Here is a 15,956-nt window from a genome sequence, read left to right on the forward strand (position 1 = left end):
GGCAGATTTGTTTAAAGTCTTTAATTGAATTGAAGCAACTCTTAGGCTGTAAAGGAAGTCATCTAAGGGAATCAATTGCGCGAGTCCTGCTGGGATTGAAGAGGCGTAAGGAGCGCGACTGTAATTGAATTGTTGTGAGGGTTTAATTCGGTCTCAACTACATTTCAGTCGGAACTTTTTTTTAGTAGGCTAGAGTTTGTAGCGGCTTAATACAGTTTGGTGTTCAATCTGGACTAGATCCCGGGATTTTTCTGCATTTGTTGTTTCCTCGTTAACAAAATTTCGGGTATATGTGTTATTTGTTTTCCGCGTTATATTGTTTATCTTTATAATTGAAATATCACAGGTCGTAAGTAAATCAATCAAAGTAGATACATTTATCCTTGTTTGTTGGATACGACTTGATTGATTCTTGGATATTGATCTTTGGAACCGTCCAAGTACTCTCACACGCGAATCAGGTTCACGAATTAGTCTTTGTAAACTTTCTGATTGTGAGAAATAGAAATATAACTCTAAATATTATTCCTTGATTGAGATTCATTAAGTTGAACTCTCAGAATTGTATTTAAGTTTTTCCTTACAGGTTGCCTAAGAAAAAGTTGGTGTTGTATTTTGGTACTCCCGCTTTTTCATTTCATTTACCTTTTCTCCGTATTTCCTTTATAAACATGGGCGTAACTATGCCTGGACTAGACTTGGCTGAAGCCACCCCCAACTAAATTATTTTTATAGATTTACTGCAATTCCAAAATAGTGCAAGCCCAGGTGCACCTACTGCCAAGCCAGGGTAAGAAATTTTCTTAATTTCTCTGCTTCTTTGGAGCGACAGAAAGAGACAAAACCAGGAAAACCTTATGTACCGTGATTTGATACGATATATATATATATACACGGTTGTAGATGAAATTTCTATCAACTTGCTTGCTTACTTTTATGAAAAGAGCCATTTTTTTTTGTATATGTTACTACGACCAGGGTTTGTATAATTGAAACTCTGAATTGCGATCTTGTTCATGATAATTTTTTTCCATTGGGAATTGAAAGTTATGATGCTAGCATTGATTGATTATTTGATTGATAATTTTTGGAAAAAATTGGTATGTATGTATTAAAGAAGTATGCACATTTAGACCAAAATTTAAGAACAAGGGGTGAATAATGAACATGTCTTCCCTAGTTTACGTAGATAGGTCCTTTAATATTGTTAAACTTTGTGAATCTTTATTAATGCTAAACTTTGTGAAAGAGAACTACTACCACTATCATAAAAAATGAGTTAATTAAACTTCATTTTCTGGTGCAGACATTATTTCAGCAAGCAATAAGCTTGTGAATTAGTAATATTTATGTTAGAGCACTGCTCAGTCGAACTCGCATGTGTTGCTATGTCAAGCATGTTTTTCAATGTTAATGATCAAAACTATAAGTGTTGATTTCTAGTCTACTATAGCTAAGTCTCGGACTAGGATAGAAAGTGTATTTGAGCTCAAGAACTCCATGGCGATTATCATATAAGACGAAGGACTACTCAAGGAACTGGTATAACTTCATCGACTAAAAGGTACGTGGAGACTTGAACTTATCTATCACTCAAAAGTCTATTTACTTTATCTCCTATCTTTAGACAAAAGTTGTTTTGCTATATAGACTTTGATTATACACATTTGCTATTTCGAGCCGAGTTTATCTCGCCTATCTATTTCTCGAAATATGTGTTGGTAAGCTTTCGCTTTGGCTAAGTTCATCTTTACTTAGTGACGAAAGTCATGATATGTTTCAATCACTTGAAAATGGCTTTGACGAAAATGGTTTGTGAATAACAACTATATAACATCCTCTAAGAATGTTTCCATGATTGAATGAAAGTTTAGATTGTATAACAATTGTTGGATATAAGCATTGTGTGAAAACACATACATGTATAAGTCCTTATTCTTGAACCGAAGTCTGTGTACTTTGTTGATCAGGAAAACCGAAACAATCCGCATACTTTCAGAGGTTCTCTTCCCGAGAAAATCTGCTGGAGTTTGTAAAATTTTACAAACTTATTCCGGGTACTTAAGTCCGCGTACTTAAGATGGTTATATCTAAAAATGATTATTTGTGAACTTATATTTATAATTAACTAAGAAATGCAAGTTTGCGAACCGTAGCTATAAAGTTCATGAATTGATTCACTTGAATCAAATCGTTTTTGTTTCAATTGTGTCTTGTTTACTTATATAAGATTTAAGCAATTGAACAACTCTATAACTAGTTCATTTGAAGTCATTTGAATTAATTATGGTGAAGATGAATATGGTTGATATGAAAATGATCATACGGATAACCATTTGGTTAACTACTGTTGAACCAACAAATGTACATGTTTGGGTACGGTTACACAAACCTAAAATCATGCATTTCATTCGTGTGTAACAAGCTAAGTTTTCGATCTAACGGTTGAAATATATTAGCTTGAATCAAATCAGGTTTTCATCTAACGGTGAATATTGAATGCTTTGTTACTAAGCTAACATTGATTGTAAACCCTGATTTGAAAGACTATATAAGGGAGAACTTTAGTAACTGGGAAACCTAATACCCACACCTCCTGTGTGAGACTTGTTGTATTAGGTAGATTCGATTATCCTTTGACCTTAGGTTTCTTCTCGAGACTCTGTAGGTTAACAACTTAAAGACTTCATTGGGATTGTGAAGCCAGACCGATACTACTTTCTTGTAGTTGTATGATCTGATCTTGTTGTTTCTATCGTATTGAGTATAATCGTAACGATTGGCTTGATATTGATATCTCCGATAGGTAAGATATAAAATTAGTCACAAACATCATCAACTCATCGTTTGTGATTCCACAATATCTTATTTCGCCGCGTCAATTAAGACTATTGTAAGGTGATTGATAATTCTAGGATGTTCTTCGGGAATATAAGTCCGGGTTATCAATTGGTACCGGTTCACCTTGATTTATCAAAAGACGGAACAAAACTCGTAGGTATTTCTGTGGAGACGTATTTATTTATTACCATAGACTTTTCTGTGTGATACATATTTATTTATTCAAGTCTTCGACTTTGGGTCGTAGCAACTCTTAGTTGTGGGTGAGATCAGCTAAGAAAATCAAGTGTGTAGTATCCTGCTGGGATCAGAGATGTAAGGAGCGCGACTGTACCTTGGATCAGTGTGAGAATGATCGGGGTTCAACTAAAGACCAGACCGAAGTTAGTTTGCAGTAGGCTAGTGTCTGTATAGGCTTAATACAGTGTGTGTTCAATCTGGATTAGGTCCCGGGGTTTTTCTGCATTTGCGGTTTTCTCGTTAAAAAAAATTCTGGTATCTGTGTTATTTCCTTTCCGCATTATATCTTGTTATATAATTGAAATATCACACATTGTGCATTTGAATCAATCAATTGGAAACCCGACCTTTGGTTTTTGATTGAAATTGATTGACCCTTGAACATTGGTCTTTGGTACCGTTCAAGTGATTTCTCTTGTATTCAATTAGACTCGCAGATTTCTATTTGCTTGAGTAAGAATTAAATCGAGAAAGAGAGATATAACTCTTTGATATACTTTGTTAAGATTGAATCTAGTTGATTCTCTTTAAAGTATACTGGACTTTGTCCATACAGATTGCTAATCGAAATATTGGGTTTGGTTGTTAGAATCCCGCTTTTTCAATTTATATTACTATTGCAGGTTAAAATTTGCAGGTTGGTGATGTGATTTGTAGATGGTGGTAAAAGTGGTTTGATTCTCATACTTGTGAAGACTCGATTTTAGATTCAAACTCAATAGAAAGCTTAAGAAGTTTTTGTTACCAATATTATATAAAAAAGCACCGAGACTCAGGATTTCACCATTGACCATTAAAGTGATTCAATCCAATCAATATTCATGCAATTCTTTGCGTTTAAAGTGATTCTTATTTATTGCCTCTAGTAGATTTTCGAAGTAACAATTGTATACATCAAGCATGAACATCAAAAGTCTTAAACTAAGCATGCTCCATCAAAACGAATCACAATCATTCAATAAAAATCAATTTTCCAATATTAGTTCCATGCAAATAATCATAAAAGAAATTGCAAGAATTAATTAAAATAGGAATATACCACTTTTCATGGAACAATGGCTTCCTCCGTCGCCTCGACTAAGGGGTTTAGCTCCTCATGTTATTCACGTGCTCAAAATAGGTGTTCATAGCTCAAAAGGGTGAAAAACAAGAGAAAACTAATAAAGCAACGAGTTTGTAACAGATATAAGTGTTACATAACTCACTGTTACAGAGAAACCTTAAGAGAACTGCTGCGAGCTCAATAAAATTGTTGGAAAAATTGTTACAAAGAGAATGAATTTGAATGAATAGGTGACGGTTTCTGCGACCTTCCTTGAGCGTTGTTCTCTGTTCTTGTCCTCTCAGCAAAGAGAATTAATTTGAATGAGTTATGAATTCGTCTCTGCAAGCCTTCGTTTTTCTCTGCAGTTACCCTAATATGAACGTAACCCCTCCTTGACCTCTCAGCAACCTATATATAGCCAGCAGATCGATTATAACTCGATGAAATCTCGGTTAAACCTAACTTCTTTCTTTGTTGCCACGGTACGTGATCTTTCCTTCTAAATCTTGTTTACTCCTCCTCTATATTAAATCCAACGTCCCAGAAATTCTAAAGGATATCTAAGAATCGAACAACTACTGTTCTTCCCTTATCTGCATCTGATAGTTTCCATATATCAACCAAAATCCCGTGAAAAACTTCACCTCCCTTTTTTAGACAACTCGATGATTTCCTCCTCTATTTTCGAATCTAGAGGGATTACCATCCCTGTTTTGATGAATCTAGTGAATCCCAACAAATATCCACGTCAAACTCCGACTAAATCTGCTCCTAGTCATCAACAGAAATTCGATAAACTTCCACCTCCTCTGTTTCACTCCAACACGGTTGTCCAGCCCAAAATACTCGATTCAAACATACACACCAACCCTTCAGGCTCTAACAGGTCCATTCCAACGAAAATAAGCCATTGAATCTCCATAGAAATCGCTCAAAACTCCAACCCTAAATCTGCCTGCGTCTGCACTATTTTCCCGCCAATTTGAAATTTGAGTTTGGGAAGAAAGGTGGTCTCCCCCTATCCATAGTGGAGGTGCGAATAACAGCTGTCTTGGGGGTGTCTTGTGGGTGCCCCTTATCAAACCGTGGGTGCCAATATCATTTCCTCCGGGTGCTTTAGACAACTTTTCGAGCCGATTTTTCAAAAAGTTTTTATTTCCCAAAAATATCTACACATGCATAAAACACCTTAATAAGTAAAAAAATGAGCACTATCAATATATAGAATCGAGGCAAATCGGACACAAAAATGCGTCCATCAAATACCCCCAAACTTATTATTTGCTAGTCCTCGAGCAAAAATAAAATAAAATAAAATCTTAACTCACTTTCGCAGGCATCGTCGATTGCATTTAGCGTATGCAATAAGCCTTTAAACCCCTAGGTGTCCCTAGTGGCCGAGTTATAGTCTCGGGAGGGCTTACCAGAGGTATACCCACAAAACCTTTATACTCCAGACCCTAGCTATCTACACAGAACCTTGGAAGGAACTAAAGAATCTCCTTGGTTGGCATACTTATTGACTACAGGAGGAAGTACCCTGATGCGAAATTCCAATTGTTGTACACGAGTTTGCACTCAAGCATACTAAAATTCATATATAAGTGACAGAGCTCTACTCAGATAGTCTCACTATGGACATCAATATCCGGAGGCAAAACTAATCACATGGATAGATCAATAAGATGGATATAGAGAAAAACATAGATGGTTTTGATGTTTACTAGGAGAACGGTGTTTCTCATATCTGTCTGAAGGCCTCCGCCAAAATGAACCTATCCTAATGGACTGAGATACTAGTCTGACTAATATCAACACACTGGCATATACAAGGGAACCAGTGATTGATAATCCTAACTCTAGGTCAACACACTGGCATATACAAGGGAACCAGTGATTGATAATCCTAACTCTAGGTCAACACACTGCATATACAAGGGTACTAGTGGTCGACTTTATTGAATTTATTCCGGTTGGTCTGATGGTCTGGCCTCAGTTTCTTTTCTTCTTCTTTTTCTTTTTTTTTTTCTCTTTTATTTTCTTTCCTTTTTTTTCAACTTTTTTTTTTGTGTATCTCAATCACTCTAATTCACCCTAGCATTGGTAAAAACTTGAATCGTGAGCCCCACCTAATCACTTAGAGAAACATAGTTTAAAAACAAAACAAAATATAAACCGAAGTGAAAAGGACTCAACGAGATATGGTGAAACTATCATGTTATTTCTAACACCTGAGCTCTGTGCTTTTATGAATAGACTCTTTAGATGTTGCCATTTAGTCAGATTGGTTCCTCAACTCCTACAACCAAAATGCTTCCATCCACTTAGATTGGTTAGTGACATCCTTAATAGGCATAAATTTCTAGGCTCTGGAGTTTAATTATGCAACTAAAAAGTAACAAAAATTTCTACCCCACCCCCAAACTTAAATCTAACATTGTCCTCAATGTTTCTAACTAAAGAACAATACCAAAAATATAAGTAACATGAGGAAATAGTAAAGAGAGAAGTCGGAAAGATAGTACTTGGATGAAGTGTAACCAAAAACCTATAAAAACAATATACAACATACAAAATTGCCTCGATGGTCAATCAAGGTAAACAGGGTCCTCCAGAGGGACCTCCTCAACATCACATGTAGGAAAAGGCTCTAAAAGGGGCTTCAATTTCTGACCGTTAACCTTCGAAGAACTACTACCATCTGGTGTCTCAATCTCAACAGCGCCATGAGAAAAAACAGTACGGACCACAAAAGGACCGGTCCACCGAGAGCGCAACTTCCCGGGGAATAGATGCAAACTAGTGTCATACAGAAGAACTTTTTCACCTGGAGAAAATGAATTTCGTAAAATATTATTATCATGTACAAGTTTCATTTTGTTCTTATACTCCTTAGCACTATCGTATGCATCTCTACGAATCTCGTCCAACTCATTAAGATGGAGTTTTCTGTGAGCTCCTGCCTTGTCAAGTGAAAAGTTTAGGTTCTTAATAGCCCAATAGGCTCTATGCTCTAACTCAACGGGTAGGTGACGTGCCTTTCCAAACACTAAACGATAAGGTGTCATTCCAATGGGTGTCTTAAACGCAGTACGATAAGCCCATAAGGCATCAGTAAGCCTCGATGACCAGTCTTTCCTATTAGGATTAACTGTTTTCTCTAAAATACGCTTAATTTCTCTATTGGAGACCTCTACCTGACCACTAGTCTGTGGGTGATATGGGGTAGCTACTTTTTGGGTAATACCATATTGTTTCATTAAAAGAGCAAACGGTCTATTACAAAAGTGTGAACCTCCATCACTAATTATAGCTCGCGGTACCAAAACGTGTAAGTATATTCTCTTTCAAAAACTGGACTACGACCCTGTGGTCATTCGTTTTACACGGAACCGCCTCAACCCATTAGACACATAGTCTACAGCGACAAGTATGTAAAGATAACCAAACGAAATAGGAAATGGACCCATAAAATCAATGCCCCACACATCAAAGACCTCAATCACTAAAATAGGGTTCAAAGGCATCATATTTCTACGGGAAATGGTTCCTAACTTCTGGCAACGCTCACAAGAAACACAATGACTATGGAATCTTTAAACAACGAAGGCCAGTAAAATCCACACTGCAAAATCTTAGCAGCAGTCTTCTTAGCACTAAAATGACCCCCACATGCATGTTCATGACAAAAGGAGATAATACTAGACTGGTCACTCTCAGATACACATCTCCTAATAATCTGGTCCGGACAATACTTAAACAGATAAGGATCGTCCCAAAAGAAATGCTTAACCTCGGCTAAAAACCTAGAACGATCTTGCTTACCCCAATGTTGAGGCATTCGACCAGTAACAAGATAATTCACTATATTTGCATACCAAGGTGATTGGGAAACAGAGAACAATTGTTCATCAGGAAAACTATCCCTTATAGGAAGGGAATTATTAGGGGAACTAACAACTAGCCTAGACAAGTGGTCTGCTACTACATTCTCTGCACCCTTTTTGTCTCTAATGTCTGGACAAAATTCTTGTAACAAAAGGATCCATCTAATCAATCTAGGTTTGGTATCCTTCTTAGACAAAAGGTATTTCAAAGCAGCATGATCAGTATAGATTACGATCTTAGAACCTAATAAATAGGATCTAAACTTATCCAAGGAAACACGATGGCTAGAATTCCTTCTCGGTAGTTGTATAGTTCATTTGGGCATCATTCAGAGTTTTGCTAGCATAGTAAATCACATGGATAATTTTTGTTTTCTCGCTGACCTAGCACAACGCCTATAGCATAATCTGAAGCATCACACATAATCTCAAAGGGTAGGTTCCAGTTAGGTGCCTGGACTATCGGGGCAGTAGTGAGTAAAGTTTTAAGCTTATCAAAAGCCTTTAAGCAAGCATCATCAAAGACAAACTTAACATCTTTTGCAAGCAAATTGCAAAGAGGTCTAGAAATCAAGCTAAAATCCTTAATGAATCGACGGTAAAAACCTGCATGCCCTAAGAATGACCTAATATCTTTTACGGTTTTTGGGACCTGTAAGTCTTAATAAGGTCAATTTGGCTTTGTCTACCTCTATACCCTTTGAAGAACGATGTGCCCTAAGACAATTCCTGATTCAACCATGAAATGATTTTTCCCAATTAAGCACTAAATTCTTTTCCTTACACCTAGTCAACACTAATGTCAAATGATGCAAGCACTCATCAAAATATGAACCAAACACTGAAAAATCATCCATAAAGACCTCTAAAAACCGTTCTACCATATCAGAAAATATGCTCATCATACAACGCTGAAAAGTCGCAGGGGCATTACATAACCCGAAAGGCATGCGTCTATACGCAAAGGTACCAAAGGGACAGGTAAAAGTGGTTTTCTCTTGGTCTTCTGGGGCAATAACGATCTGATTATAACCGGAGTAGCCATCTAAGAAGCAATAGTGACTATGTCCAGCTAATCGCTCTAGCATTTGGTCGATAAAAGGAAGGGGAAAGTGATCCTTCCTTGTGACCTTGTTCAATTTCCTATAGTCAATACACACACGCCATCCCGTGGTCACTCGGGTTGGGATTAATTCATTATTATCATTCTGGACTACAGTGATACCTGATTTCTTGGGGACAACCTGAACAGGGCTGACCCACTTACTGTCTGAAATTGGGTAAATAATACCCGCATCTAACAACTTAAGCACCTCTTTTCGAACTACCTCTTTCATGTTAGGGTTCAGTCGACGTTGCATCTCCCTAGAAGGTTTGGAGTCTTCCTCTAAATGAATCTGATGCATACACACAGTAGGACTTATACCCTTAATGTCTGCTATAGTCCACCCTAAAGCTTCCTTATTGTCTTGAAGTACATTTACTAGCCTACTTTCCTGATCACTATCCAAATCGGAAGCTACAATCACAGGTAAAGTCTCAGATGGGCCTAAAAACACATACTTTAGAGTATCGGGTAGTGGTTTAAGGTCCAACTTTGGGGGCTTTCTAAAGAAGGAATTAGGGTAGTCTCAGAAACTGGTAATGGTTCGAACCTAGCTTTCCATCTATCAGTGTCTAACAGGGGTAGAATCTAATAGAGCATTCACCTGTTCAATAGTGCTATCGTCGTCAAAATCTAAACCAAAATGGGATAGACAACTTTCTAATGGGTCTTCAGACAAAATGTTTGGTAATGACTCCTGAACTAAGGCTTCTATCATGTTCACCTCTTCAACACATGTGTCATCTAGCTCATGAGGTAGCTTACTGACATTAAAAATGTTCATCTCCATAGTCATATTACCAAAAGATAAACTCACACCATTTCGACAGTTAATGATCGCATTAGACGTAGCTAAAAATGGGCGACCTAAAATCACAGGTATCTGGTTCTCTGGGTCAGGGACAGGTTGGGTATCTAGGACCACGAAATCCACTGGATAAATAAACTTGTCGACCTCAATAAGAACATCCTCGATAACACCTCGAGGGATTTTAACAGACCTATCAGCTAACTGCAGTGTCATCTGAGTAGGTTTCATTTCACCAAGTCCTAGCTGTAAGTATACATGGAATGGCAGTAAGTTCACACTGGCTCCTAAGTCAAGTAAAGCTTTTTCTACCCGGAAGTTACCTATTGTGCAAGCAATGGTAGGAGAACCTGGGTCTTTGTACTTTGGAGTTGTGGTGTTCTGAATGATTGAACTTACGTGACTAGCTAAAAAGGCTTTCTTATGGACGCTAAGTTTTCGCTTTCGCGTACACATATCCTTAAGGAACTTGGCATAAGCAGGAATTTGCCTAATTGCATCTAATAAAGGAAGGTTTATGGTAACTTGCTTAAAAACCTCCACTATGTCATTAAAGTTCGATTCCTTCTTTGTTGGTACTAATAGCTGAGGAAATGGGGATCTAGGCATAGAATCAGACCTCTCAGGAACTGAGTTGGCATCATCAGAAATTTTATCAGTTTCCTTAGCTAGTGGTCCTGAGAGGAGGACTACAGTATGTTCACTATCGGGCATGGTTACCTGATTGTCTACTATTCTACCACTCCTAAGGGTTCTAATAACATTCAATTGATTCGATGGTTTTGTACCTACTTCATGAACTCCTCTAGGATTGGGATTAGTCTGACTAGGGAACCTACCATTATCTCTCTCACTTAAGGTCTTAGCTATTTGGCCGACTTGAAGTTCTAACTTAGCAAGGCTCTGAGCATTAGTTTGAAAATTCTGCTTGGTTTCCTGTTGAAAACTAACATGGCTCTGTGCTAACATTTCCTGAGTTTTTGCTAACATCTTAATAGATTCCTCTAAGCTAGTCGTTTTATTTTCTGGGCCTGATGTATTCCTAGTGTAGCCAAAACCTGGGGGAGCATTAGAATTATTAGACTGACCCTGACTCTGGCCCTTAGACCATGAAAAGTTCGGATGGTTCCTCCAACCAGGATTATAGGTTTCTGAATATGGGTCAAACTTCTGACGATTATCAAACCTAGTGTTATTATATAGAGCATTGGCTTGCTCTTCATTATTCTGGCCTTCCCAAAAAGGCTCCAATCTACCACTAGTGTTACCCACTTCTAAAGCTTCTAACCTTTTCGCTATAGCAGCAATTTTGGCATCTGATTCATAGCCTCCTTCTACCCTATTACGTTTCCTATGCGAGAAGAATTGTTTTCTGGGGTCCCCTACTACTTTCCCATTGTTGGGTCTTTTCGGCGACTTCATGCAAATATGTCATCGCGTCATCAACTGTTTGGTTCTCAAATCCACCAGTACACATAGATTCTACTGTGGTTGTGGTGGGATAATCTAAACCTCATAAAGGATCTGAACTAACCTAACCTTCTCTAAACCATGATGAGGACATTGGGCTAATAAATCATTGAACCTTTCCAAATACCTATACAAAGTTTCTCCCTCCTGTTGAGAAAACGTGCAGATTTGCGTCCTAATAGACGATGTTTTGTGCCTAGGGAAAAACTTGTTCAAAAAGGCAGATGTAAGTTGTTCATACGTTTCGATTGACCCGGAAGCCAAACTATATAGCCACGATTTAGCTTTATTTCAGGGAAAAGGGGAATAACCTAAGTTTCAAAGCATCATCATCTATTTCTAATCCTGAGGGTACTACAAATTTCCTCAAAGTCCCTAACATGGAAATAGGGGTTTTCATTTTCTTTCCCTAAAAAGATTGGGAGCAGCTGTAAGGTCCCAGGTTTAAGTTCATAAGTTGCTTCCGTCTCAGCTAACCTGATACATGAGGGACGAGTAGTCCTAGTTGGATTCAACAAAGCTTTCAAAGTTGCCATTTCTGGCGCTATCGGAGCAACAGGGATTCTCTCCTCAGTCAAAGGACGTTCAAAAACAGACTCTTCAAAATCGGACTCTCTAGATTAAGGTAATCGAGACGCTTCGAACTACTAGGTTTCTCTTTAACAACTACCTAGTACGTCTCTTTTACGTTCAGGCATACAATAGAATTTTCTAAATTGGAAGGGTAAGCAAACACAGATCAAGGCCGACTCAACCAAATCAAACCTATTGATTTCTAGCAAACAAAAAGCATGATGGCTCCACTTAGATTGTTTCTAGACCAGCTTCTAATCCTTCGAACGGGAATTCGTTACAATTTAAGCAAACCCCTCTGGAATCAATCCGAGTTAACGTAAGTTGAATAGAGGCGAGGGAAGCTCGGTGGAGCTTTGATACCCAAGGCCTCACCGGTATTACAAGGCGGCGCAGTCACGCATTCAACTTACAGAAACCGTCAAGAACTTCGAAGTATGCTTAAAAGAGTAACCAATATTTTTCGAATGACTTTCCTGTTAAGCTCGTTACCCTATCGGTCTCGTTCTAGTCAAAATTTTAGGCTTAGGTTCCCGTAGGTTACGTTTTCCTAAAGCGGGCAAGAAGAGAACGGTGATGAAATCCGAACCCTTATCTTGTATGGCCAGGCCTTTCCCTTTACTAGAAAAATAAATGTCCGTATTCAGTCCTCAACATATATGCATATGAAGGAGTCCAGTAACTCGCTGACAGGGGATTCGCGAGTGTTTAGAATCTTACCTCCCGTTCCAGACGGGGGATGAATCGGTTGTAGTCGACTCGGGCCACTGAATCCGACGTCAAGTGTACGAACCCAAGGTGCAGAGACAATATCTTAATTGTCCTCCTTCTCTGCAAACAGTTTATATTTAAAGTACCCTTCCGTAGGGTAATAAAAAAATAATGTCCCAAAGTCCAAAAGTCCAAAAAGTAAAGAAAAATTACAAAAATAATAAACCCTAAACTAAAATTGTCTAAAATAAAATTGTCTTCTTTTCTGTTCTTTTTGCTTTAATCTTTAGCTCCAAGTCTTTATGAAATCACCAAACTCTTTGGCTCAATTTTCTTTATGATCCAGAACCTGTAGACACAAGATAAATACCCAAAAACATAAAAAAGAAAAAAAAATAATAATAAAATAAAATAAATAAATAAATCTAAAACCCTAAACACAAGTCCGCGTCGGCGTCGCCAAAAATTGATGTGATTTGTAGATAGTGGTAAAAGTGGTTCGATTTTCAGACTTGTGAAGACTCGATTTTAGATTCAAACTCAAATGAAAGCTTAAGAAGTTTTTTTTATCAATACTATATAAAAAAGCACCGAGACTCAGGATTCCACCATTGACCATTAAAGTGATTCAATCCAATCAATATTCATGCAATTCTTTGCGTTTAAAGTGATTCTAATTTATTGCCTCTAGTAGATTTTCGAAGTAACAATTGTATACATCAAGCATGAAACATCAAAAGTATTAAACTAAGCATGCTCCATCAAAACGAATCACAATCATTCAATAAAAATCAATTTTCCAATATTAGTTCCATGCAAATAATCATAAAAGAAATTGCAAGAATTACTTAAAATAGAAAATATACCACTTTTCATGGAGCAATGGCTTCCTCCGTCGCCTCGGCTAAGGGGTTTAGCTCCTCATGTTATTCACGTGCTCAAAATAGGTGTTCATAGCTCAAAAGTGTGAAAAACAAGAGAAAACTAATAAAGAAACGAGTTTGTAACAGATATAAGTGTTACAGAACTCACTGTTACAGAGAAACCTTAAGAGAACTGCTGTGAGCTCAATAAAATTGTTGGAAAAATTGTTACAAAAAGAATGAATTTGAATGAATAGGTGAGGGTTTCTGCGACCTTCCTTGAGCGTTGTTCTCTGTTCTTGTTCTTCCTCTTTTCTGCAAGTTATGAATTCGTCTCTGCAAGCCTTCGTTTTTCTCTGCAGTTACCCCAATATGAACGTAACCCCTCCTTGACCTCTCAGCAACCTATATATAGCCAGCAGATCGATTATAACTCGATGAAATCTCGGTTAAACCTAACTTCTTTCTTTGCTGCCACGGTACGTGATCTTTCCTTCTAAATCTTGTTTACTCCTCCTCTATATTAAATCCAACGTCCCAGAAATTCTAAAGGATATCTAAGAATCGAACAACTACTGTTCTTCCCTTATCTGCATCTGATAGTTTCCATATATCAACCAAAATCCCGTGAAAAACTTCACCTCCCTTTTTTAGACAACTCTATGATTTCCTCCTCTATTTTCGAATCTAGAGGGATTACCATCCCTGTTTTGATAAATCTAGTGAATCCCAACAAATATCCACGTCAAACTCCGGCTAAATCTGCTCCTAGTCATCAACAGAACTTCGATAAACTTCCACCTCCTCTGTTTCACTCCAACACGGTTGTCCATCCCAAAATACTCGATCCAAACATACACACCAACCCTTCAGGCTCTAACAGGTCCATTCCAACGAAAATAATCCATTGAATCTCCATAGAAATCGCTCAAAACTCCAACCCTAAATCTTCCTGCGTCTGCACTATTTTCCCGCCAATTTGAAATTTGAGTTTGGGAAGAAAGGTGGTCTCCCCCTATCCATAGTGGAGGTGCGAATAACAGCTTCCTTAGGGGTGTCTTGTGGGTGCCCCTTATCAAATCGTGGGTGCCAATATCATTTCCTCCGGGTGCTTTAGACAACTTTTCGAGCCGATTTTTCAAAAAGTTTTTATTGCCCAAAAATACCTACACATGCATAAAACACCTTAATAAGTACAAAAATGAGCACTATCAATATATAGAATCGAGACAAATCGGACACAAAAATACGTCCATCAGTTGGTAGGTTACGTTGCATACCATAGTCCGCCATGAAAAGAGAAGGATTGAAAGCATAATTTGTTTTCAAGTTGGTGTATCTACTAGTCATAATTCATTCACAAGTTGGTGTGTCTACTAGTTATAATTTGTTTGCAAGTACTTCTCACTTTACTTTTTTCCATTGTTCCCTCCGAAAGTGTGTTTGCAAGTTACTATCCAGAGCAGTTGGATACAACAATTCATTGTTCAAAATTTTAGAATATTTTTTTTACAGTATTCCAAAAAAAAAATCTCAATCCCCCTATTATGAAATCATATTTCCGCCACTGTTTATAAACCATATATACTAATATCAATATTTACATCACTCTTAATACTCCTCGATGTCATTTTTTCCCATCGCATCAGTCTTCATGACGAAATAGTGATAGGTTTTCATGTTTCCACAAGTGAAAGATTTGTCCCAGGATATATGTCGAAAGATTCTATCGTAAAAATCATTCGATATGGCTTGGTAGTCTTAAGAAATGTTCGAGTCTAATTATATATCCCATTAAGAAGTGACCCCTATAGAAAGCTTCCTACAGAGTTATTTTCCTTAATTCTTTTAGTTGTCTTTTCTTTTTCTCTTAATCAAAATATATGTCTATTATTTATTTATTATCAAATTATAATTAGGTAACTATTTGTATCCTAAGTTTTACTAAGTGATAGGAGAAGGTTTTCTAAATATCTAGACTCAAGCAACCTACTTAGGATAAGGCAAAATAAATTACTCACAAAAAACTCAAATGACAGCTAAGTCTGGTATAACCCGACCCAAAACGTAAATAAAAATATTGGATATTATATTCTACCACTCTTAAAAGAAATTTCGTCCGGAAACTCGTAACACACTAATAACCTCAAAATTACACACAATATAAATAGTATAATAAACAACACAGAAATTCATTCCAGTGCACAACTAACAATTTGCATGAATTCCATAAAAGGATGCCCACGCCGCGTATATTAGAGAGCATCTTCCCCTATAACATCTCACTTGATAATTGAAAATTGGGTGAAAAAATGAGTGACCACATCATTCTAATGGGATGACCATGCCTTTTACATATCACATCCATTAAAAATGTACATCGTTCTTACAAATGAACACGACCTACAAACTG

General features: G+C 37.4%; 1 pseudogene; it reads left to right on the forward strand.

The window, feature by feature from the left end:
* The first annotated feature begins 11,472 nt into the window (after window positions 1-11,472).
* On the forward strand, window positions 11,473-11,572 carry LOC113284805 (annotated as a pseudogene).
* The last annotated feature ends 4,384 nt before the right edge of the window (window positions 11,573-15,956 follow it).

This window comes from Papaver somniferum, chromosome 5 (genome assembly GCF_003573695.1).
Source record: "Papaver somniferum cultivar HN1 chromosome 5, ASM357369v1, whole genome shotgun sequence".
Classification (NCBI taxonomy): domain Eukaryota; kingdom Viridiplantae; phylum Streptophyta; class Magnoliopsida; order Ranunculales; family Papaveraceae; genus Papaver; species Papaver somniferum.